Genomic DNA, 26,963 nt, shown 5'->3' on the forward strand with positions numbered 1-26,963 from the left:
GAAAAGGCTCGGCGTTATTAACAAAGCAGACTTACAAATACTTGTATGTTGTGTCAGATTTAGATTCGTATGATCAGATCGCTTTTAACTGACAAGCTGCACAAATCCTTGTTCTTTATCAGCTTGGATTTGCGCAGTTTGTCAGTTAACAACGGCTTCTTGTAGTAACAGCTGCCCTATGTGAAATCACGCTCCTGATGGTATTTACCTCTGATTAGATAACCGGCTTTACTGACTAGACGCACATTAATCAACGGCCGATATATATCATGCACCTCTACTTAAAAACGAATATCAGTCCATTGCTTAACTCCATATCATTTATGTAACCCACACATTTGACTATCATGTTTCTAATCACTTATTTTGTATGTCTTTTTAATAACTATGAATCGCTTAAGGATTCATTTTCATGTTTTGTATATGTGTGTTTGAATCTTCTTACTTGGAACGTTTCTGACAATCAATTGTTTAATTGCAGGAAAAATCGGACCACGTGATTGATAAGATTACATTTGATTAATAGGCGGAGAAATATACAATGCCCCAAGTAAAGACAATATCTGATTGGTTAAGAGAGAGGTGTCCCACAGCCCAGTTTAAATCAATTTTGCAATTGTTGAATTTATCGCAAAATCAAGCAAATTCTGTAATTTTTGCAAAATATAGCAAATTTTTATAATTGCCACAAATTTTCGGCATAATTTGGGTTTAGAAGCGTCCTGTGATGTCATCGCAATGCGCATTCAGTTAAAGAAAGGCCTTGCGTTCTCATCAGGACAGATTTATAAGAGCTACATTGGATAAACAAACTGAAAGCGGAACGAATCTGTGTTACTAGTTCGGAATGCGCAGACCGTTTATCTGCTTGAGGCTGATCTCGATCACACGACACAGTTATACACAGCGCTGGGAGATACAGTGAAGAAAGCAGTCGAATTCACCACAAAATCAATAACATCTGTGTGAAATCTTGTGAGAAGCATTCAAATTCAGCGAAGAATTCTGTTAAAGCTGAGATCAGAACAAGTGCTTTTCCCAGCACTTCAATGCTTTAAATATTACTGAATTTGAAAGTTATTTTTAATATGATGGATATTTGTTCATCCTTAATAGGATTCCCCCATGTATAAAACTAAAAGCAACTCAATGTGAGGGTTAATTAAGTGATTGATGGCTGTTCATGTCTATGCAATTTCACGTTTTGCTGTAAACTTGGGATTCCACATTTTCATTCTCTTAAACTCATTCTTTCCTAATTTTTTTTTTTCTCTTCCTGCAACTTGTGTAAATGTGTGAGTGCGTGTGCTTACGTGTTAGATTAGTTTATATGTCTTAGATTTATCTAATAAAGCCTTATTCATATTAAAAAGAGAAGTATCTTGTGTTTTGTGCTTCCAAGTTAATGTCTTAAAGGGGGGGTGAAATGCTATTTCATGCATACTGAGTTTTTTACACTGTTAAACATGGACAAAGTTTCAAAAATTAAGTTGTACGTTTGAAGGAGTATTTCTGTTCCAAAAATACTCCTTCCGGTTTGTCACAAGTTTCGGAAAGTTTTTTTCGATTATGGGTCTGTGTGACGTTAGATGGAGCGGAATTTCCTTATATGGGTCCTGAGGGCACTTCTCCCGGAAGAGCGCGCCGTGGAGCAGAGCAGAGACATTCACTGATCAGAGCGAGAGTGAAATGTCGCCAAAGTGTGCTTTCGGTTGCCAGGCAGAGCATTTTTACAGAGCATCAACGGAGTTGTGCAAGTGTTTTTGTTTGTTCCCTGCATTTCGAAGATGCTTGTTTTACAAACAAGGCCCAGTTTGACGCCGGATTTGCACATCGTTTATTACTTAAGGATGATGCAGTCCCAATGGAAAAGGGTCACTATCGTGAGTTGGAACCGCGGGCGGTGAGTAAAACTGATTCAAATATCTCTGTGTTGTTAACTTCGCTATCGGCGCATAAGCATATCAAGTAAACAACATGCGATGTATGGTGTGTGTATTTAAATACATTTGTTTAGCTGACCACACAATGCATTTCAAGACATAAGTATACCCGGTTCTATTTCTTGGCAGCAAACGTTTTCCATCAAACTGCACTTCCCACATGTAAACCTTAAAAAAAAAACGACATAAAGTGGAACTTTGTCATTTTCCAAAACCGCTAAGCAGATAGTAGTTTCAATAACTTACATCCCACATAGAGACGTCCTGCTGTAGTCGTTGCTGATGCTGCTCTTGTTCAATTTCAGCCTCGGGATCTGATTCTGGATCATAAATATACAGCTGAATCTGACTGTTAGCCATGGTTTGTTTTGGATGATGGTTTTTTTCTCACGGTAATGTCATGTTTTTTTCCTCACGGTAATGTCACAGCTTCCAGACGCTCTCAACGCAAAAGCCTACGCGCGCTCGTGATTCTTTAGCTCCGCCCACACGTCATGCCTCCAGCCGCTCGTGTTTTTTCCTGAAAAAATCGGTACAGACTATCTTTCTCTTATAAATATAATAAAACTAAAGACTTTTTGGAGATATGGAGGATGCAGTACTACTCTATAGGTACTCAAGATTAACAGGAGACTGAGTGAAAATGAGCATTTCCCCCCCTTTAAACTGCCGAACTTGTCACTGTGCTAATTGATAGTGTTTTCACTATACTTTGGATATTAATATCCAGTGCAGATTTGATGTTAAATGGCTCGTACAGTGAATCGCAGGGCGTCTCAGTAATCAGCCATGAAATAGTGATTCTGTCCGAATTCCCTTTAAAATCTTAAATGATTCCCTTTGAGCTAAACTGACCTATCTCCCTTACACTGAACTTCAGCATATAAAACTTATTTGTACCGCTCACCGAACAACAAGGTTCTGAGGCAAACACAGGCTTTGATCATGTTGTTTGATGTGTTCCAGTAGTTTCCATCACAGAGGTGCATCTGATCCTATCATCCTGTCAGTCCTGACAGCACAGAGGCGTTTGACCGCTTCAACAGAGCCACGAATCTTAACGGTTCACTAACATCCTACTTATTATCATCATCAAAGCTGATAAACCATCAGATTTATGAAACCTGTTGTGTGAACAATCATAGTTTATAAAATCAATATTATCCATTCAAAATAATAATAATAATAATTTACAAGGTAGAATGTAAGAGTTTGAGGTTTCTTTGATTTCTTTATGTCACGTCTCTTCACTGACACTGTTGTCTCCTTGAGAAACAAGTACCGCAGCTCTTCAGGGTGGAAAATATCGCATTACAACTGTGATGAATTGTAAGAAATATTCCCTCTAATTTATTATTTATTATTTTCTTGCTGAGCAAAACTTTTCTCTGTTGGGCAGACATTTCAGCCACCTGAGCAAAAAGCATTCTTTACATCAGACCAGTACAGCATACACACAAAAAAAGTGTGTAACTTTTAATTTTAATGTGCTATTTATATTTGAGTTGATCCTTGATGAAACTAAATGATGCACATTTTAGGTTACCGGAGAAAACATTTTTACAGTGCTGTGTTATACTCACTAAGAAATTCTATTAAAAATCATTAAAAAAAAACATCACACAAAACAATTCAATTCTTTATAATAATATAATATAATATAATATAATATAATATAATATAATATAATATAATATAATATAATATAATATAATATAATATGAAAAAAATAAAGCAATTATTGCTCAAAATAAAGCAGTTATTGCTCATTAATTCTCTTTTTGAGGTTATTTGGCATAATATAATATAATATAATATAATATAATATAATATAATATAATATAATATAATATAATATAATATAATATAATATAATATAATATAATATGAAAAAAAATAAAGCAATTATTGCTCAAAATAAAGCAAAATCTTGCTCATTAATTATCTTTTTGAGGTTATTTGGCATAATATAATATAATATAATATAATATAATATAATATAATATTTGCATTTTTAGAACTTATATTTATAATATTTATTATTTATAATATGAATCATTAAAATCTATAGCACATATGCATTTGAAATTTGCAAATATCATATTTACATAATCTATATTTAGAATAAGTACTTTTGTGAGTTGCTTATATTTTAATAGGACTTAAATACAATATAATAATACTTATGAGGGACCATCAGAGCTGCGATCTTAGAAGGCAGCTGCGTTTGTAGATGGTAAAAAACAAGGCAGCTCATTCAACAGTACAGAGTCTGTATTTACTCTAAGAAAGAAAATATAACGCATAATAACTTCGATGAATTACTTATATTTTAATGTACATACAAATGTTACCAATTAAACTTCACTTGAACTGTTAAGTAACATAGGGCCTATAAAACATAATTTACTTTATATTTATTCATAGCAGAAGCTTTTATCTAGTGTCTTACAAATGAGGATACACAAGCAGATAGAAAACAATATCAGACATGCTACTAGACCAAACTTCAACAAAGAGGAAGTGCATAACAGCAGATAGTAGAGAAGGTTTTTGAGTGCAATTAAACAAACGGTTACGAGTTAGTTAGTTAATTAGGGTCTTCATTATTTAGGCCTATGCTCCACTTCTGATCAGGGTTGAGGGTTTATTTTGGGATAATGATGGTCTAACTGCACAGGATCCCCACCGTTTCATTAAAAATAATTGTGTTCAGAACATAGAGTACTAAGAAAGTACAGAAAAGTCTCCCTTTTTTGTACCAGTAACTTTAGTCGGGGTCTTCTGTAAACATCACTATCAATTACTGACTGATTCTAACATAAAAAATAAAATCTGCTGACATGCTTCAGCAGAAAATGTGTGAAAGGTGCACAATCCTCTATTTCTGCCGCAGGCATGGTCTCTGAACCTCATTTCAGTGAAATTACTTTTTCCAATCCAGGTGTGAAAACCTCATTTGGATGCCTAATTTTTGCTGAGCAGTATTCGTTTTACTGCTGTCTGGGTCATTGGCTCTGAGATCTTCTGCTATAGGTAATGCACTGTATACACACACACACAGACACACAAACATCAACAAACCTCATGTTTGAAATCAAGCTGGAAGTTGTTAGAACATCTGATCTGCTTGCTTAATGAAAAGGAGCTCTGACTCTCTTACTGCTGTGAGACGCACAACATCTAACAGGGATTTTGTCAATTTGCGGCTGCATTTTAACACCCCTCGGCATTTTAAAGAAACAGAACTAAACCATACAAATAGTTACATACAAACAGAACTTCTGTCATCATTTACTCACCCTCATATGTTCCTCCAGCACTCACTTGCTTTGTTGAAACACAAAAACAGAAGTTTTGCAATGCCACTAAAGCATTTAGTGTCCACAAGGTTGCAACAATTGTTATATTTTATACATAAAATAAATATTCGATGAAAAAATTAGAAATGAAATAAAATGAAATAAACTCACTAGTACAGTAAAATAGTAAATAAAAAGCTATGTGTGCATAGAATTTATATTTCAGTGTTAGTTATAATATATATATATATATATATATATATATATATATATATATATATATATATATATATATATATATATATATATATATATATATATATATATATATAAAACAAAAAATTGTCTTTATATTTCAACTCATATAATGTGGGAAATATACTTAAAAATTTGTTTTTTGTTGTCCATCCTCAAACTAACCGCAGGCACTACTCTTCACCAAAACGCTAACTACAAAACCAACATAACAGGAACCTTTATAAATTCTAACATAACACAACATCAACATTTAAGTACTATCTTATGTCCCTCTATGTTAATCTTGTGTAAAAACACAAAATAACTTAATTTATACATTTATTTTCCTTGTTTTCTGATGCAAAGCATGCTGGGAACTAGAAAAATGCAATCATTTTAAGTTCACCTTACTACAACAAAATTTTGAGTTTACAGAACTTATTTAAATTAAATCCAATTAACTTTCATTATTATTTTAATGGAGTTAACTAATTTAATTTGACTAATTTCAATGTTCAGTTTTACAGTGTACAATAATTTTATATGTGATTATTTTGTGTATATAAACAAAATCAGAATAAAATTGCATATATAAACTTTAATAATTAATAAAAAGGCCTGTGATATTAATCCAAAACTGGCATGAAACATTCAAAAATGCCATTTTTAAGAATGCAAGCGAGATTCACGAACTAGAGGGGAGGGAAATATATTCAATATTGAATTATCAATGACTTCAATTTCATTCTGTTCTTCACACAAACCTAACGCATGTCTTCAGAAGAAGTTTTTTTATTATTATAGTATGTAAAAGAGCAGCTTAGAAATTCAGCAAATTGTCTCATTCTGCATTAAATTAATTCATATACTGAGACTTAAGTGATTTTTCGTTTTATTATAGTAAAATATAAAAAAAAAATCCTTAAAGAAAAAAATAAATAAACTTGTTTTCAGAGAATGGATCTTTAACACTTTTGTACTTTTTTGTACTGTACTGTCAGGTTTGTAAACTTTTTTTAAAGTATAAACAAGTCAAAAAATCTGTCAGTGCAGTAAATATATTCAAGATTAAATATATCCTAATATAATAGTATGTCATTACACAGTGTTGCTTCAAGTTAATGATCTCGGTTTAGAGATTTTTAGCAAATGATACTATAAAACAAGACAGCAACATTCATTAAGAACACTTATCAGCACATATTAACCTCTAATGAAGCCTTTTAACAGTGCATTTCTTTTTTTAAACCAAACCAGCAAACTGACTAGCCACTGAAAACCTGCTCTTTCTCAAAGCTGTTCCCTAATTAGTCTACACAGATCTCTCTTAGAAGTGCACGCTAATAACCGTGGGTCGTGTGAAGATGGGAAACCACAAAGCAGAAAAACAAAAGGTTTGACAGTTTAGTACAGCGAAACCCAGTTTCAACTTCCACTAGACAGATCAGCTAATTAACAGCATCCACAACACACACACAGACGATTGGTCCAGAGCCGTATTGAACAAGCTCCGGTGTGAAAGAGTCACAGTCTCCCGGCAAGCAGAGAGGGCTTGTGTGATGAAGCGCTTTGATTGGCCGTTGCTATAACAATAGGGGAGGAGAGACAGCCAAGTGGGGGTGGAGACCCAGCATGATTATAAAATCCTTCAGAGAGACACATTTGCTTCCTGTATGTGTTTATTTTTGTATTTATTTTCTGTTATGTTTTCCCGCATCTCCTCCTGTCAGAAGGCTCTCTCATGAGCAGAAGCAGGAGGGAGCTCAGAGAGGGACGTGAGACAAACGCCTGTGCCTCTCTCTATACTGCATGCACGCGTGCAATGCGTGCTGCAGACTAAATAAGACACCTCCAGTTTTGGATTATCTGTCTGGCGGTGCGCTGACTGCCTCCAGACCTGGAGGCCGCCCTCCTCCTTCTCTTTCTCCTCCCTTTCACACTGAAGGAAGAGTAGAGTAGAGACGGTCTACTGTTTACCTCCTGCAGACTCCAGCCACTCCTGTGAGTATGCAACCGTGTCTGTGTTGTGACATGAACTGTTGTGAACTGACTTTATGACATGCTTGAGATGATGTTGACCATGTTGTTATTTAAAAGCTGAAACCGTGTACATCTACATCTAGCACTGGAATAATGCCATAAAGGCTGTTTCCATTCAGGTTTCGCTCAGCTTTCTAAACCCACATGCTGACGCAATATATGCGGCTTCGGGGTCACGCGTGTTCAGCGGCGTGGGCTTTGATGCACACATGATTCACGGCTGGGACTATACATTTGCGGAGAGCGTCCTTTAAAGTGACACATTGCAATGTTTACATAACACGCCTGCTTATCGCAGCCTATCTGACAGTAGGCACACCACTCGAACGCACAAATAGAGTCAGTCAATAACATTAGTGTGAAGCAGGGCCAGTGTGAAGGCACACTAGGCGGCTGGCAGTGGCTCATTAATGCAGAAAGGAGCTATTAATAAACGAGTCATGCATCTTGAAGTCAAACAGCCCACTGGCTGCGGCCGCACTCTTAAAAGCAAAGCCTATCAAGGCCGCTTTGGGCTCTTTGTAAGAGTAAAAAGTTTTTTGAACAGAAAAGTGTTTTAGTTTCTGGATCTTGAAAGCAACAGTATGTGATGGTTTCCCACAGAACGGGCGAGTAAAAGTTGAGCTGTTTGAAAGAGTCAACAGAGAAAGCATGAATTCACAAGCAACTTGTGCAACTTTTCAGAGTAGAAGGTCTTGAAAAGCTCATGTGATCATGGAGATGATCCAGAGAGGGCATGTGGAAAGACACAAACCATCTTTAGGTTTGCTTGAGGGAAGGTTACTTTTATTTAAATGTTAAAACAACTTTGGGGCTGTCAACATATTGCTCATGAGAAATGCACAGTCATTGCATTAAGTAGCAACTCAATCGCTAAAATGCTTTTAGCACTAAAATGCATAAGAGCGCAATGTTATATAGCTCAGATCATTTTGTCAATCAACAAACCATTAATTACAACTTTTTCCTCAGTAAACTCCTAATTAGCTGCTTATTAGTTGTTAGTAAGGTAAGTTTAGGTATTGGGTATGATTAGGGATGTAGAATATGGTCATGCTTTATAAGCACTTATAAACGGCCAATATGTTAACAATAGGCATTCTAATAATAAGCCAACTAGTTAATAGTGAGAATTGGTCTCTATATTAAAGTGTTAGCGAGATATTGACAGCAACTTGGCAAATTCGAGCATAGTTTGAACAACTCAACAGTCACATTAATGCACTGGAGTAATAAAAACAAAAAAACTATAGCAAAAGTCTCTATTTCATCTAAAACAAAACTATTGAGACAAAATAGGTCTTTATATGTGTGTGTCCCTTGTTATAATTGGGAACCCAGTGGAAATAATAATAGAATGGTTATTTTTATTAGTTACTCATGCTGACCAGTCAGTCTCCTCATCATTTGCTCCACAAACTTTATTCCACGTGTGGAAGATAACCTTCATTTAATAGACAGAGTGAGTACTAGGCTAAACCTGAGATGTGGTGAAGACAACACTATTATGTAGGTTTATGAGTTCCTTAGGATGAGAATATGACAGATATTATCACCTCAGTCTAGACAGCCAGCATTTCCTCTCAAAGCTAAATTGTGTATTCAGGAGGAGCAATTGAGGTTTGTTGGTCTTCTAACTCAGTAAATTTCTTTCCTCGGCTGTGAGGCCGTACTTCAAGAAGGCGATTGAAGATAATTGCGCAATTTTGCCAAGGAGAGCAGCATCAAATGAGAGGTTTTATTGCTCGTTTGAGATAAATGGTGCCTGGTATAGAGTGACGGCTGCAGTGACGCACAAAAATGTCCTAAGCAAAACATATCATATATCATGTGCTTGGATCCGGTGATGTTAATGGCCCGGTGTAAGGGAGCAAAGTATCAGGAGACAACAAAAGCTCCTTCAAGAATTTCCCTGTTGTTTGTATTCAAGCTGGGATACGATTTCAGAGCCCTGTGATTATAAAGAAGTGCTCCTTGCCTTTCTTCTCTGGCTTTGAAATGGAAATAACACAAAATTCCCTGTCTAGATAGAAATAGCACATGGGTAGAATGAATACGCCGCCCTGTATTGTGCATGATTCATGTTAGTCAAAAGAGCTGCTGTGCTTTAATGGTGACAGGAAGATGAGAATGAGGTCAACCCAACATGGACACCAGGGTACAGGCCCGGGGCAGCACACAGCTGTCTGTTCAGCCTCTTCACCATCTGCCCCCTCGCTATCTCTCGCCTCACTGCTCACGGTCCTGTGAACGAAAAACCTCTGTTCACACTGCTAGCAAGCGCTTCTCAGTAACTTTCACACCACCGACGGATTCATCACACAAAACAAGATGCTGGACGTTGTCAATGAAACTACACAACTTATGTCTGAAACTTTCACGAGTTTGCAACAGGGATGTGAGGAATGACTAAAATCTTAATCACAGTATGAGTCTATTTATACTATGATATAAAATCACATTGTAGATATTTTTGCATGAAATAAGTTAATAATAGTTAATAGTTAATAATAAATAATAGGTAATAAATTATAGTACACACACATTTTTAAGTGTATAATAATAATAGTTATAATAATAATAATATTACTATCATTATTATACACTAATAAACCACTAATTATTTGGAACTTTGAGGGATACAAATCAAAACTTAAGATTATTCATAACAAAAAAATATTCATAAGAAATAAAAAAAAAAAAGTTAGTCATTTAGCAGACACTTTTAACTAAATGACTTACAAATTAGAAACAATCAAAATCAGCAAAAGAGCAATGATACGCACGTGTTACAACAAGTCTGTTAGCTTAACATTAGCATTACATAACAATTAAGTAAAAGTATCAACATTAAACAAATATTATGAAATGTATTGCTCTGTTTCTGATTAAATGAGCCATTGTTAAATACTATTGCACGGATAGTGCTTGTGAGCACATACAGTATACATTTCTGTATTAATATGGTAGGTGCAATTTTGCTCAAAGACCAAACATAAGCATCTAAACTCTGAATACAATGTGGTACATATCCTCTCACCACCTAGCCCTTGTTTGCCCTAATCAACAAATTGTATGCTGATATATAAGCTTAAGTACTTAAAGACATGTGCAACTGAAATAATGAGTAATTAACATTCAGCTAATTACATGCACAGAGAGACATGTGCTCTATTGTAGTAATACAGTCAGTATCCAAATTATAGAATGACTATTAGGGTGGAGATTTTAATTTGAAGTTTGTCGTATTTTGGTGCACCAAGCACAACTAGATAATAAGTGATCATTTTGACACTGTACTTGTAAATATATATTTATTTAAAAGTATATATATAAAATGCTAAAAATTCACTGATCTTTAAGGGGTCATATGATTCGATTTCAATCTTTCCTTTCTCTTTGGAGTGTTACAAGCTCTTGGTGCATAAATAAGATCTGTAAAGTTGCAAAGACTAAAGTCTCAAATCCAGTCCAAATCCAAAAATGTATAAAAGTTCAAGAGTCAACCACACACCCCTAAAACTGGTTGTTCTAACACACCCCTACATCTCTAGGTCTCTATGTGGGAAGATTTGCATAACAGCGCCCAAATGTTCACACAAAGAAAGAAGACGTAACTTTTATTTTCTCTGTTGCCGCTGGCGTCATGTCGTGAAGTCGCTGTGTGTTTCGTTGTGAAAGCTAAACTACTTGTTTGGTCTTCCAAATGAGAACACGACTAGAAATCAGTGGTTAAGTTGTATTTCAACACTGTTCCAGAACAGTTCAACCCATATATTCAGCTGTTTGCTGTGCATTTTATGGAGGATGAGGACTGTAAACATAGGTAAACTGTTATTTGGCTTGTTTGTTGTTTCTCAGATCACAAATGCAGACATGGTTTTATGTTTACACAGCGAGATTCGCAACGCAACGCGTAAAAAGACAGTATAAGTCATTATGATCAGTAATTATGTTCCAACTGGATGCAACAAATGCCTAGTTTGTAATAGGTTTTATTGGTTTGGTCTCGTCTAGTGATGTCCGGATTGTGAACAAATATTTTCTAATTTACTGGATCTTAACTGGACCGGTCGAACCAGTTCACCAAATCGAACTGAATCGTTTGAAACGGTTTGCGTCTCCAGTACACACTAATCCACAAATTACTTAAGTTATTCGGTTTCTAAACCTGTCTTACACTTCCCCTCTGACGCAAAATAAACCAATACCCCGAGTTATTCAGTTACTCCTAACAGTACACTGACTGAACTGCTAAAAGAGAACCAATGATGGGATGTGCACTAGCAGAGCAGCTGGAGTCTCGTCCTGCTGAGAGATGGCATCACAGTATGGCAAGGGGAGTAACATTTCCGTCACACACTTGAGGTATTCAACCAATCACAACACACTCGATAGCTGGCCAATCAGAACACATCTCGCTTTTTCAGATCGCTTTTGCATTGAGCTTTGTAAAAAGCGATGCATTTCAGAAAGGTGGGGCATAGATGAGAAACAATAATGTGCATTATATGGAAAATAATGATTGTTTTTTTTACCTTAAACCACACAAACACATTGCATTACACCAAATAGACAATATAATGTTATTTTTAGCAGCATCATATGACCCCTTTAACAGCTGCAGATTGATAACAGTCAAAATTAAGTATTTACAGTAATTTTACACATACAAAACTTACTGTTTTTGCTTTCTTTTGGGAGATTCAACCCTCTCCCTCTTTATAACTTGCACCCTGAAAAGTCACTGAGAGAAAGAGTGTGAGAAAAAGAGAGATACACTATTGATCTGCACAGACTAATTTTGCTGTTTAAAGTCTCTATAGGGCACTTATTGATTTACTAGAAATAACTTATAGGACTGAGTGCTTATTGATCGAGCGTGGTTTCACAGCGCTGATGACATCACTATAAATCTGTGAGTGATTACAGGAGACTAATGGCCTGCTAACTAGACAAATAATTACACCCTCATAAATTAACCGTTCTTCATTACACGCCATATGGCACAGAGAGACAAAAGGTTCTGCGTTCAGTGTATTTTAATTACTATGGGCAATGTAATTTATTGTGTGCGGTGTATTTTATCTCTGGCTATGTATGCATACAGTACATAAGCTTAACATGTCTGTCTGTAGATTGTCAAAGCTGCTACTGTTGCAGAGCAAATGCAACCATTCCTCAAATAAAAGAATTGAGGACAAAAAAAAAAAAAACTACCCCGGAAACACTGTAAACAAAGCAGCTGCACAACTTTCTGTTTCTAAAAGGTGTTTAAATTATTTAAACAGTCATTCAGATTTGTTTTTTTAGAACCACTTAGTAACCAAAACATGATGTGTAAACTCTGTGGATCACTGATTGGCCGGAGATAATCTATACTACCTGCGCAACTGAACTTGCGACATAAGTACAGAAGAACAGCTAGATTTAAATCAGCACAGCCAGAGAAGGATAAAATGCAACTATTTTTAATGAACAAACTTTTTGTAACAACCCAAAAATTGCTGTACAGATATTCCTCTCGTTGATAGAAGAGGAGCAGATCCAGCGAGAGCTTGATGGAGACACAGAATGAAAACGTTTTTCACGAGTCGCGACAGTAGAGCCGACGCAACAATAACGTAATGTGAATAATACTTCCCACTCTAAAGCGGTACTAAAGTCTAGTGGAAACGCAAACAGAGCCGAGTTGAGCCGTGCCGTGGAAAAGCACCATAAATTCAATACCTTGATAATACTGTATACCGTAATAAAAGCATTAGCAATTAACCGCAACATGAAAATTTGAAACCGTCATATGCCTTCACAATAACAAAAAAGACAAAAAAAATTACTTAATGCAGTCAAACCAGGAATAATACCATAGAAACTGCATGCAATAAACATCATTCAAAACTGAAGAAGTGTTGTAGAAACACTTAAAATATCCTAACAACTGCTCAGCAACAGACTAAAAACCACTTAGAACAGCCTAGAAACTGCATAGCAACACAAAAACACTCAGAACAGCATAGCAACTGCATAGTAACACAAACAACACTGAACAGCCAAGTAACTGCATAGCAACACACAAAAAACTAAGATCAGCTGCATAGCAACGTAAAAACACTCAGATCAGCCTAGCCATTATAACTACTCCAAACAGATAAGCATTAAGAGCATTAAGCGGCACTCACAAAAATGCATTCATCTAGTTCGCTCAGTGTTTAACACACAGTGAACAGCTAGTCAAAAAGGTTTAGCCTAGCTTAGACAAATTGTTAATCAAGATTTGGCTTCAGCTTTCATGGAATCATATCCCACATCTTAGAACCTGTAGTTTTGAAAAGGCTTTCTGTTTGAATTTCATATATGATTTCATATATATCCCATTTTCTTTGCATCTGAAGGCAAGTAAAGTTATTTAAATTGACCCCTGGATTGTGGGAGGATTCGTATCACAAAAGGGTGACACATTAGACCCTTAATAATAGACAAACACTACAAGTTAGTCACTGTAAAGTCCCACCATGTGTCTTTTTTGTGGTCATTTATGGCCAACTTCCCTTTAATCCTTTCATTTTGGCATTTTAAAGAAAAACAAACTGTTCTCAGATCAGTCTTATCTCTGTGAATATCAGGGTGAGGATGTGCCACCCACAGTCCAAACAGAGCTAGTCACCCAGCAGCTCTGAGGTTAATCTGTCAACACACTTTTATTTCTATAAATCATCATTTGTTGGGGCCATTTATGGGTCATAACTTCTGTGCAGCCTCTAGCAAACCAGCATGGGACCGGATCCTTCAAAAGAGCACACACAGACTTGTTAAATCCTGCACAGAAAACCCTATTTCACAGGTGGCTAGTCATTTAGTGGTATAGCTTTATTTTCTGTCCTGTTACTTATACAAACTCTGTCCAGCAATGACTTATTCATTTTTTAGTTGCAGTCATATAAAAAAGAAAATTCACAAATTTGAGCAAGGGGTGTCAAACTTATTTTAGGCTGAAAAAATATCCTAACAGTTATGCTAATATCAGTCTCAGCCTCAGATGACATGCTCAAGAAACCGTTGGCTGAACGTCTGATGCATATCACACACAAAAGGTGTTGTCATCTGATCCATTTGATTTCCGGGAGATGTGCGTCTCACGTTCTTTAACGTTATGCATGGAAACAAAGATGCCTTTGTGCCAAACCCTCTCATGAAGGAAAAAAGCTGTCATGTTTACAACTATGACAATGATCTCTTATTAGTATCTATTACAAGCTGGTTTTTCAAAAAAGTATGTGAAATATGTAAAGTTCAAAGCATAGACTCTTCAAAATACGTCCAGGAGTTTTACACGCCAGTCTGATATAGAGAAATTTAGGCCACGCCCACACTGGGGGGGGGGGGGGGGCAATCCAATGCTCTCCGATGACTTTGTATTGGTGGAAGCTGCCTCCTTGTCATTTCTAACTTATATATATATATATATATAAAAAAAAACACTGAAAATGCTAAATGGTGCTATGTGACCAGGTGAAGAGTAAACAAGCTAAAAAAATACAAATATGGAGTATATAACTTGTATAGTATACAGCATATATATTAGTGATGCATGAGTCGGGTCAGGGCGGGTTAAGAAATTGCCACTTTATCGTTGGGGCGGGTCACTAAAAACACATTTTTTAAAAATCTATTAATTAATTTAGTGGTGGAAATTTAGATTTTTTTAAGAGATTCGATTATTTTTGGTTCGTTCACCAAAATGATTTGTTCAGATTCGTTCTCTGATTTGTTCAGTAACCATTTCTTCATATTACACAAATACGCCACAGCAAGTGGCGAAAAAGAGTGTCTTGTGTTATGTCTTAAGTCAATGAACATATTTAGTTGTGACAAAAACTGATTTGGCGTTATTACATTGAGTGTATGATTGCATTAAATAAATAGTCTAGAGTTAGTCAGAGCTGGCACTCTGCTGTGGAGGGAGGAACTTCAGTGTACGAGAAATATGAGTCAGTGTATTCAGTGATAAAGAACGATTCGTTCAGCTAAAATATTCGTTCACATACTAATCACTAGTGTAATTCCCTATAGCCTATATTAAATATTTGGAATATATATTTTCATAGTGTATTGGGTTCTTTGATAAGGTCAAAATACGAAGATCTAAGCAACAATGTAACTTCCATGATGTCCCCGATGCGCGGGGCGGGGCGGGTCAAGAAATGTAACTTTATTTGCGGGGCGGGCCAAATAATTTCAGAAAAGTGGGACCCGCGGGTCGGGATTTATATATATATATATATATATATATATATATATATATATATATATATATATATATACTCTATAATATTATATTCTGTACATTTGAATTAATATATTATAATAAAACATATCGTTCAATAATCATATAATCAATAATCAGTTTCAGAAGTGATCAGAAGTCTCAATTTAACAAACATCTCCTATCAAATGTTTCCAAGATACAATCATTTTCATTTACAATTATATACATATATAATATTTAATATATAAAATATAAAATAAAACACGTAATTTCTCAGAAACTAAGTCAGTTATCTCAACATAAACTCAAACATTAAAATTAAATTATCTTCAAAGTACCACATATATTTTTCATATATTTTAGTTTATAGATTTAGCCTTAAAAAACAAAATCAAACTATTAGTATAAAAAGACATTTAAGGAGAAACACAGATGCATAAAGCCTCACCCAAAACACTATTAAGTCTCCTGAGCTATGAAGGAACAACCACTGAACATAATGCAATCAAAGATGCACAGATTAAATCAGTAGTAAAAGATATTGAGCTTAGCAAATGTTAATGCGTGTCCAGGGACGCCGGACTGGGGGTAAAACCAGTACTGATTACTAGGGCCCCAAAGGAAGAGAGGGCCCTTGAAAAGTCTGGAATACATTAGGACTGCCTATGCATAGGGCCCGGCATCTTGTGCAGCGCCCCTGTGTGTGTCTCATCCGGGCTCGTTTCCATGTTTACAGTAGTTAGCCTGCTGTTTGCAGTAAATAAAGGAAGATCTTCATAAGAATGTTGCCTAGCATTTCAAGCTAATCCATTTTTACTCATTAAAAGGGCAACATTTTGACTTCATATCAGACAAAGCAAAATGCTGTTTTTACAAATCGCTAAAGATTTTGATAACAGCTAGAGACTGCTAGCAATCGTCACAGCAGGAGGGAACAAACCCAACACATCTAAAGAGCAACAAAATGACCATGTAGTCGATAAAAATCACAGTTTGTTCCTTCTCACCAGGCATAGTTTCTTTTCACATAATTGTAAGCAAGCTGAACGAACACTAGCACAACTATTAAACGCATTTAAGCTGATAGTTGGCGGTTGTGTTTTGTTATGGCTTTTTAAAATAAGACAAACACTAGAGGCATTGTTATAGCCTGACGCCCACTTTTTTCTTTTTTTGCTTCGTGCATCTACATAACAATAAAAAGAGCTTCTTGTAGTCAAACAAGACATCTCTGGCACTGGTTATAGCGGCGCGTACAGTGAACACAAAGGTCTTTATTGCTTAGTCTAGATGGGACGGGGAACGACAGGCATTTACTAATGGTCGTCTCTCTAAAAATATATAATCACTCCCTCCCCCAGATTTATATACATTTTAGAGCCACGTCAACTGTTTACTCATGTAATGAAAAGAGTATGAACAAATGAAGGAAAATGATATGATGCCGACACTAACAACATTACTAATGCATCATTCACAGCTTTCTCCTTTCCAGTCTAATGTGGCCGTCAAAGTAATATGCATCTTTATCTATGTCCACACATGCCAGGAAGCCAAAGGCAATGACAAATGGCCCTTTCTGTCGTGTCATTTTCAGCTTTGCCGAATATTAAGCTGTCTACGTGTCCATGGAACCCATTTGTCTTAGTTTAGTCGTACGATTTTCAGCTTGACAGGCAGGAATATTGTATCGGGGCGATATGCTTGTGAGGTATCGCCATCCGTCTTAAGGGGGACGTCTCAATTTTTACAAGCACCAGGGCCGGACAAGCCGGCGTACGAGGTCAGTTACAGTGCATTCAATCAACCACTGGCTCCAGATGATAAAATGACAAGAGAGCCACTGGCGCCCAAAATGAATCATTTCAATGAATTGAAATCGTCAAACAACAGAATCTCTCAATATAAGTGGTTGTTCAAAAGCAAAGTTCTCCCTTAAATTCAACCCTACAATTAAGCCTAAGTACACACTGTAAGAAATAATTGTAATTTTAACAGTGAGATACTAAAAATGCTAGAGTTAAACCTGCTGATAAGTTTAGGTTCCCTTATTTTTTTGTTGAAAAACTGTTATATCTCTAGCAAGACATAATTATACAGCAAAATACAGTTAAATATAGCTTTTAGAAGTATAAAAGAACAAGTAATCTTATTATTTACAGTGGGAAAAAAAACTAACTGACAATCACTATGACTTTTTTAAACATTTTTATAAGAATTTTATTTCAAAGAAGTTTCTTAGCTGGCCATTTATGTTTATTGGTGTCTACATTTAATGTTATGTTAATGTTGCAATATTTAATGCTTTTAAGCTGTTTGTCGGTGTATTATAAAGGTACTGTCAACATTCTAAAGATAAAAATTATTAAATAAATGTCATAAAATCACAAATTGATGAATATCAAACTTTCCTGTCCATACCAAGTTTAGGTTTCAGTTTTACGCCACTAATTCGTAAATGTTTAATTCACATTCTGTAGCCCTGAGAACTGACAACTCAATAGTTCAACAGACAAGTCACAGTGTTTCTCTTCCTTTTGCCTTTCTAAACGAACAGGTTTTAACGGGATAGGAGGAATCCAGTGTAACTGCTTGTAGCGATGTCATTCTGAAAAACAAGGGCAAAGCTGTGCTGGCATACTGGGAGTGTCATGATCCTGCCCTCGTGTCCTTGATTTTTCCTAGTCTTGAGGCAGGATCATGACAGACCCTTGTTTTGTGTACAAGCGCATGGCCTTGTCTTTGGGCCATGTGCTTGTGTTGTCTCGTTCCCTTGCCCCGCCCCCTTGTTAACCTAGTCGTGTCTTGATTGTCCTATCTGTAACACCTGTCGTGTCTTAATTGTTCCCCCTATTTAGATCTCCTAGTGTGCTCTGTCCTGCGTCGGTTCATTGTGTTTCTCAGATGTGTTCTACTTATGTGATCGTGTGTGAGATTGTGCTGTACCCTCTGAAGTCCTTGTATTACCGTGAGTGTTTGTAGTTAGTGTCAAGAGTTTGTTTGTCTTATCAATCCTGCCCTGTTAAGTTGTTTAGTTCCTGCCCTGTTAAGTTGTTTAGTTCCTGCCCTAGCTGTTGTTTTCCCCCTCGTGGGTTTTGTTTTCCCCTTTTTGTATTTAATAAACCCTTTGTGTTGAGAATCCCTGTCTGCACCTGAGTTCCTCCCTTACCAAGATCCTGACAGAATGAACCGACCACAATGGAACTCAGCAGACAGGAGGCAATGCTGGATGGCATCAGCCGGCCAGCGAGATTGTTTTGAGGGCTCTCGCCTTGTGGTGTTCCGGGGGACCAGGGGAGGTCGTTCCGGAGCGAGCGGGCGAGAGGAGGAGCCCCAGAGGTCCCCACCTACCCAGCTGCCCACGGTCCCAGAGGGTCGTGTCCTGGCCGTGGCAACCCTGGGGGATCAGGCAAGTCCCCCCCACAGTCCTGAGGCACCTCCCACTACCTTCATTCTCCCCAACAAGCGAGGGAGACGGTTTTCATGGGAGTCGGCTTCAGAGTCTTCGGCGTCCGAGTCTGCCCTGTCCGAGACCAAACTCCCCCAACCCGCCTCTGACCCAGCTGTAGCCTCTGCACCGCGCCCGAGGAGGAAGAGGAAGAAGAAGGGGCCTGCCGGTCCTGTGACCCTGTCTCCTCCCGAGCCAGCAGCGGTGAGCGTGCCTGAGCCAGCAGCGGTGAGCGCTGGCGTGCCCGTGCCAGCAGCGGAGAGAGCTGCCGTGCCCGTGCCAGCAGCGGAGAGCGCTGGCGTGCCCGTGCCAGCAGCGGAGAGCACTGGCGTGCCCGTACCAGCAGCGGTGGGCGTGCCCGTGCCATCAGCGGTGAGCGCTGGCGTGCCCGTGCCAGCAGCGGTGAGCGCTGGCGTGCCCGACCCAGCAGCGGTGAGCTTGCCCGAGCCAGCAGCGGTGAGCGCTAGCGTGCCCGAGCCGGGAAAGAAAGCTGTATGCAAGTCGGCAGTCGTGAGAGCGGAGGAGAGAGCCGCGGCCGACTCTGCAGCAAAGACTCTTGTACAGTCGGTTTCATCTCATAAGGAGATGCCAATTGTCCTAGCTGCTAAAGCATTTTCTGATTATTTGTCCCGTCTTGTCCAAATTTTAGAAATCCCCGTCAGTCCTGTCTTGTCCCCTGACCCTGTCCCCAGAAGTCCCAAATGTCCAGCCGTTGTCTCCCCGTGTCCTGTTGATGTGGCCCCGTGTCCTGTTGATGTGGCCCCGTGTCCTGTTGATGTGGCCCCGTGTCCTGTTGATGTGGCCCCGTGTCCCGTTGATGTGGCCCCGTGTCCTGTGGTCCCCCCGTGTCCAGTAGATGTTGTCCCCCCGTGTCCAGTAGATGTTGTTCCCCCGTGTCCAGCTGTCGTTGCCCCGCGTCCCGTAAGTCTTGCCCTGCGTCCCGTAAGTCTTGCCCCGCGTCCCGTAAGTGTTGCCCCGCGTCCCTTGTCTGCTCCTGTCATGTCCCCTGTCAGTTGTCCTGAGACCCCTCCCCGCCCCTCACCACCCAGACCTGCCCGTACCCCCCGTCGTCAGCCTTCGTCCTGTCCTCCTAAAACTCCTGCCCCACCCACTCACCCTGGTCTGCCCCCCATGAACTTTGTGGTCCCGCCCCCTCCCCTTCCCTGTTTGTTTTTTTTGTTACGTCACCCTAACCCTGCCATTGTGTTTTCATGTTTGCCTTTGTTATTATTAGTCATGTCTTGTTGGTTTGTGTCTGTGTCCCAGTCTGTCATGTCAGTCATGTCCCGTGTTTGATGTTCCCTTGAGGAGCGTCTGGAAGCCGCTCCTTAAGGGAGGGGTTCTGTCATGATCCTGCCCTCGTGTCCTTGATTTTTCCTAGTCTTGAGGCAGGATCATGACAGACCCTTGTTTTGTGTACAAGCGCATGGCCTTGTCTTTGGGCCATGTGCTTGTGTTGTCTCGTTCCCTTGCCCCGCCCCCTTGTTAACCTAGTCGTGTCTTGATTGTCCTATCTGTAACACCTGTCGTGTCTTAATTGTTCCCCCTATTTAGATCTCCTAGTGTGCTCTGTCGTGCGTCGGTTCATTGTGTTTCTCAGATGTGTTCTACTTATGTGATCGTGTGTGAGATTGTGCTGTACCCTCTGAAGTCCTTGTATTACCGTGAGTGTTTGTAGTTAGTGTCAAGAGTTTGTTTGTCTTATCAATCCTGCCCTGTTAAGTTGTTTAGTTCCTGCCCTAGCTGTTGTTTTCCCCCTCGTGGGTTTTGTTTTCCCCTTTTTGTATTTAATAAACCCTTTGTGTTGAGAATCCCTGTCTGCACCTGAGTTCCTCCCTTACCAAGATCCTGACAGGGAGTTGTAAAACGCTACTGAAGCATGCATCTGAGCGAGCGCTCCTGTCACTGAGGCGTAAACTCATCTGACCGCAGGACTGAGCTCAGCCTGTCTTTGTGGATAGGGATTGAGTCAGAATTGTGAATCTGGGTTAGCTCCTAATTTACCCATTAAAGCATTATTGCAGAGGCAAAGCATCTTTAGATGATGGACATGAATCTTCTGATGGACAGGTATGCTAATTTACAGAAAACCTGGTGACAAATGCATCAGTTGTAAATGTACGGAATATGATGCACAGATGAGAAAATTATCTTTGGAATCACCCATGGGAAAGACTAATCATAAATGACATCTTTTCAATATCTCACTTGCTTCTCCTGGACAGCAACAGAAGGTTCGGTATGAAAACAAATATTTACCATCTAAATCTTCATTAAAAAATAAACTAATAATAAAAAAAAAAGTATTAGATAAATAAAGGGAGGTTCAACGTGAAAGCAAATACTTCTCATAAATAAAACATGAGGATGTTCAATATGAAAGAAAATACTTAAATAAAATAAAATATCAAAGACCGATTCCTTCCAAAAATAATAAATCTAAAGGAATGAAAATGAAATAAATAGGAGGTTCAATATCAAAGCTTGATTCCTTCAATAATAATAACAATAATAATAAATAGGAGGTTCAGCATGAAAGCAAAGACTTCTTAAATTCTTCAAAATAAAATCAAAAGTAAAGTAAGGTAAAATAAAATAGGAGGTCCGATATCAAAGACTGATTCCTTCCAAAAGAAGAAAATAAATAAAAAATAAAAATGAATGAAAATGAATTGAAATAAATAGGAGGTTCAATATCAAATCATGAGTCTCTCTATAAAAATAATAATAAAATAGGAGGTTTAATATCAAAGCAAAACCTTCTTAAATTCTTCTAAATATAATAAAATAAAATGAGACCCAATATTGAAACTAAGATTTCTCAGATATAAATAAATTACTTTTGTTTATTGCTTTTGTCCTCTGTCAACAATGGTCTCATTTGTGTGAAACCTCTCAATAATATCTTTAATATCTAAGACTTGATCTAAACTCTTCTTGAAAGAACTGTGACATGAATTAGGCATTTCGCAATAATCAATATATCGACTTATCGCACAATATATGTACATGACCTCAATCATTTTTAGTGACACAATATATACCCACCATATTTATATGCAACAAAAAGTTGTTATTGTGATAGGCCTAACAAGGATACTTTACTGAGAAAATGATCGACCCTGAGCTATGAAGGAGTCACCTGTGGACAATCAAATTCTTCTCTGGCCGTTTCCACACTTATATTTCTACCCATGAAGCCGCTGAGATTGAGACATTGTTGTTTTTAATACAGAGACACTATCCACAGCTCTGTGAGAGATCATGATTCATTACAACGCCAGAACAAAAGTAAAATACCCTTTATTGCTCTGACCAGTGTGTGGAAGGGTACTCTTCTCCTCATTAATCTGTCTAGACCCCTGACCGGTCCTGTTTATTCCACTTCCACTGTGTCCTCACGACTTCCCCAAAGCAAGCACTCAAACAGAGCAATAAGGAGAAAGAGAGTGATCTGTGTTTCCCCTGGTTATTCATTCCTTCCTTTACTGATTTAACTCAAGCAATAGCAAAGCTAAATTACATGTCTGCTCCAAACTGCCATTTTTTTAACTCATTTTACTCAGAATATTGGCAAATCTGGAGGTAAAACATGTCATTATCTGTTGCCTTTCATTATCAACTTTATAAACAACCCCACAGTTCCAGGCCTGGAAGTTTTTACGATTTTTAACACCAATGTCTCAGCAAATCGTCGTAACCGTTTGGGAAAATGAAATCCAATGCAAGTGACTCTGGACAGATTGAACACTGGATTCCTGGATTTGTCCTCTTACTGGAGTAGCACCTTTATTCCTCCTGAGAAGACATTGCAGGAGTGCACTTCCAGATGAATGACTCAGTCGATCCTCTGGGCATCTGACAGGATCTAGGTCATCTCTTTACAGACACATGTTGAGAGAGTCAAGAGTTCTTATAAAATATGATGACTGTTTCTGGATGAGTTGCTTTCTAGAAAAGCTGCAATAAGTGCAGAGCAAATCACAATGCATGAATCACATTATTTTTCTTTCTATTTAAGTTGATCACACATGACATCAAAAGTCCTATTTATTTTTTTCGCTGCTCTTATAGTGCACAATTTATCAGTGAAAGTTATTTCATACAAAAAAAGATGGATTACTGATATCAGAAAAGCTATTGAATAATGTTGTTATGGCTGTTAACCAATAAATCCCTGATAAAAAAATTTTTATGTGTAAATTAAATTAAATTACAATTGAATTTTGGAATCATAACATTATATTTTATAAAAGTGTTTATTATTATTGATTATTAAATTAAACGTTTTATTATCAAACTAAAATTTGTCGTTACTATACTGCTTGTTTAATTTCAGATTTACAATTTAATGAGAACTAATGGCAAATCTAAAATGCAAAAAAAAAAAAAAAGTCAGAAATGAACATGCAACTTTAAAATATTTTGCATCAACCAATATACATTTACATTAAACTAAGAATTAAATCAAACAAACAAAAAATGTATATTACCCAATAACCGATATGGTGCAGATTGTGCATCAAAATGTAAAAAAAGTTCCTTTATTATTATTATTATCATCATCATCATTTATGTATTTATTTGCTTGTTGGTTTATTCATGCAAAAAATTTAAGACACAAGCACCTAAATAAACACATAATAAATATTTTGTCGTATAAAGAATGTTTCTCCACATTTGTGAGAAAGTGCCTGACAAACCACCCAGTGAAAAAGCCAAACTCAATAATAACAGTGACACAGAGGAAATATCCTAATATGCATATCCTAATATAATATAGAATTTTCCAAATCAAAACCCTGGTATTTCTCGATTACCAGTGACATTTGCTCCGTACAATTACAAGCAACAAGATGTCATTTCTTTGTGCATGAGACTAGGATATCCTTTTTCACCTTGCAATCAAATCACAAACACTATTCAGCAATACCAAGATCTCCTCATAGCCGTCTCAGCATGCTCTCTCCCTGGACAAAAACTAGCATTTGATCAGCCGCAGTATTGAATGAACTGAACCCACGGGTGCCTAAGCCTCAATTAATGTGTAGGTGAAATGATTTCCCTCTCTGTACGTCAGTACTCAGCCTCCACAATGCACTGACGCCGCTCCGCTGGAGGGCTTAGCCGTGTTCGCCAGAGGCAAACGTCATGTTGTTTTTCTCATTGTTCAATAAATGGACTTGGTGGACTGACATCTCTGCAGTAATGCCAGTACTGTAATAGCAGCAGCATGGGAGCCAAATGGGAGAAAAAAAAACATTGTTTTTAATGTCACAAACAATTTCTGCAGGGCTTGCGAATGCTTGAAAAGTTTCGTAATGCACTCAATAACCAGACTCGAAACTAGATTTGAGATTCGTTCTTTGAACAATAACCACATGACAATGACCTTGCGGCTGGACGATTCTTTGGGGAAACAAAAGGGGGGCAAACTCGAAATCAAACACCATGTGTTTGTCACTTGCAGCCATGAGTGGGAATCTAATAGGCAGATGAGTCAAAAAAAAACAAAAAGCCTTTATGTTTTCTCTCTAGTTTGGACGAACGCAGAAAAGGCGAATTATTCTGACATGCAATCGTAGAGAAAGCAGCTTGAGACAACACTGTTGCACCATCAAGGGCATCCCGCTGCCAAATGATGGGTTTTCCTGCTCAGAGCTGAGGGCCAAGTTGATCTGGCACGAGAAAGAGAGCAGATGCCATTTGATGATGGCGAGCCAGAATGGAGCGGCCAAACTCTGTCAGAGAGATCAGAATCTTCTCATTATTTTCTCACATCTTTTCATGTGGGAAGTCTTGTTCCCAATCAAAACCGCCATACCCCGCGGAGTGTCCAGTCTACGGAGTCTGTGGAAAAGTAAATTAGGGTTTGTTTATCAGTATGTCTTGCTATGCAGGAGTTCTGGTTGCACTTTTCACTTTGTATGCAGGGTCGTGAATGAGACCTGCATGGATATTTGCCTTTTGGCCGTGTGCACAATGTGCCAGTGTGTGCTCTCTGGTCCGTGCAAAGCCAGATCTGTAGTCTGTAAAGAAGACAAATGGGGTGCATCCTGATTTGGAAAGCATTCTTGGCAATGAGCAATTAAGCTGCTCTGGTAAGAAAGAGTAAAAGAGGCGAGAAAAGGTGGATCTAATCAAAGTGTCTTTGTGCGATAATTTAAAAAGGGAAAATTATTTCTACTGCTCAGGCTTCAATATTTAACTTTGACTTACGGATGGTAAAAAGAAGAAAGAAAAAAAAACGTGGGCATAATATCACAGACTTCCAGGGATAGTTTATCCAAAATAAATAAATAAATAAATAGTTTTGTTTTTGTACTTGGCTGGTTAGTCCCGACCTTAATAAATGAGTAACTGAATCATCATTCAAATGATTCATTCGAAATGGCTAATTCAGTTAAGTCTTTATGAATGGATCATTGAATTATTGACTCAAACTGATTCCTTCAAGAATGAAACACAGTAGTGTTGCTCTAAAACACACAAATGCTTGATGATGATCCAACTTTTTTTGGAACTATTTATTTTGGTGAAAAACAGATAATATTGTGTCTAAAATCTAAACTCACTCAATATTAACTTCTTGTTTGTTAAACTTTTGTATAAAATCAATACAACATCTGCGATTGTGCTCACGCACCAGCACTGATATTTGACAAAATGAAACTCATGTGTGATAACATGAATATCATATCTTATAAAAACAAAAATCCAAGTTTGAAGATATGTGCTTGTCTGAAGTTTAAAATCATTGGTTAACCGTAAGCCAATCACATAATGTTTGGTTAAGACGTGTTATTCGCAGGCTCAGCTGCCTCGAACTTCCGCTGTAAACAGGTATGCTGCAAAAACAAAACCATCGAGCAAGTTTTGCCTCCTCCTTAACCTAATCCTGCATTTGAGCAACCAAGGGGGACACAATCACAATTATCGTCTTGCTGGACTTTGGCCTCCCCAGTTTCTCGCTGACAATTGGTAACAGTTGATAAATTAATCTTTTCCCAAAACCTGTCTCGAATAGGGCCACAACATCACCCCCATTCAAAATGTGAAACAAACACTCTGCGAATAGCATCCCGTGTCTCCATGTCCGCTGTTATATTTCCTAAATTTGGCGCTTAGCGTCTGCGTGATGGCTCTCAGACTGAGTACAGAAGCAAACTGAAATTGAGCGTAAGTACAAAGTCTGATGTAGTCAGGCTAATTTATGTATGTATATATGTATGTATTTTTTTATTTTTTTGCTTTCACAATATTTGGAAAAATGGCACTCTTGCTTGCATGATATAACTATTATATCTTATAAAAATAAAATAAAATTGCAAAGACAGTGATATTCTATAATGTTAGCACAACCTTTCCACACATCCGGGAGTCAGGACAACAATTACAATATTATCGTAGACTATAAATATTGCACACCCCTGGTGGTGAATTCTGCACTCAACTTTTCTTCAGAAAGTGAAAAGTCTACTTTTATCTGCCTTTTGTGGCACACAACAAGCACACACAGACAGAAAGGTTAAACATTCAGTGCCTTTGCACGTCTCACCAATGTTAATGTGATCTTTGATCTTGGCGTCTGGCGAGGGAGATGGAGAGGGGTAGTCAAGGACAGCAGGGGCTTTTTGGTGAAGGTTTGGCAGCACAGCTGTGCCTCACTGGCTCATCCACAGACTCATTCAGAGGTCAATATGTATCAGACTGCAGTGTTCTGCTTT

At 37.8% G+C, this 26,963-nt stretch overlaps 1 protein-coding gene across 2 annotated transcripts in view; it reads left to right on the forward strand.

Annotated features, from left to right (window-relative positions):
- The window catches only part of LOC113110849 (cyclin-dependent kinase 18-like), a 94,762-nt gene that overhangs the window by 21,747 nt on the left and 46,052 nt on the right, over window positions 1–26,963 (forward strand). Inside the window, exon 1 of one of the 2 annotated variants that reach the window (XM_026275079.1) lies at window positions 7,120–7,483. The exons of the other annotated variant lie outside the window; for it this stretch is intronic. The gene's annotated coding sequence lies outside the window, so the exon portion shown is untranslated. Of the gene's footprint in view, window positions 1–7,119; window positions 7,484–26,963 lie in introns of those variants that run through there. 2 annotated transcript variants of the gene reach the window in all.

Source organism: Carassius auratus, chromosome 11 (genome assembly GCF_003368295.1).
Source record: "Carassius auratus strain Wakin chromosome 11, ASM336829v1, whole genome shotgun sequence".
Lineage (NCBI taxonomy): Eukaryota > Metazoa > Chordata > Actinopteri > Cypriniformes > Cyprinidae > Carassius > Carassius auratus.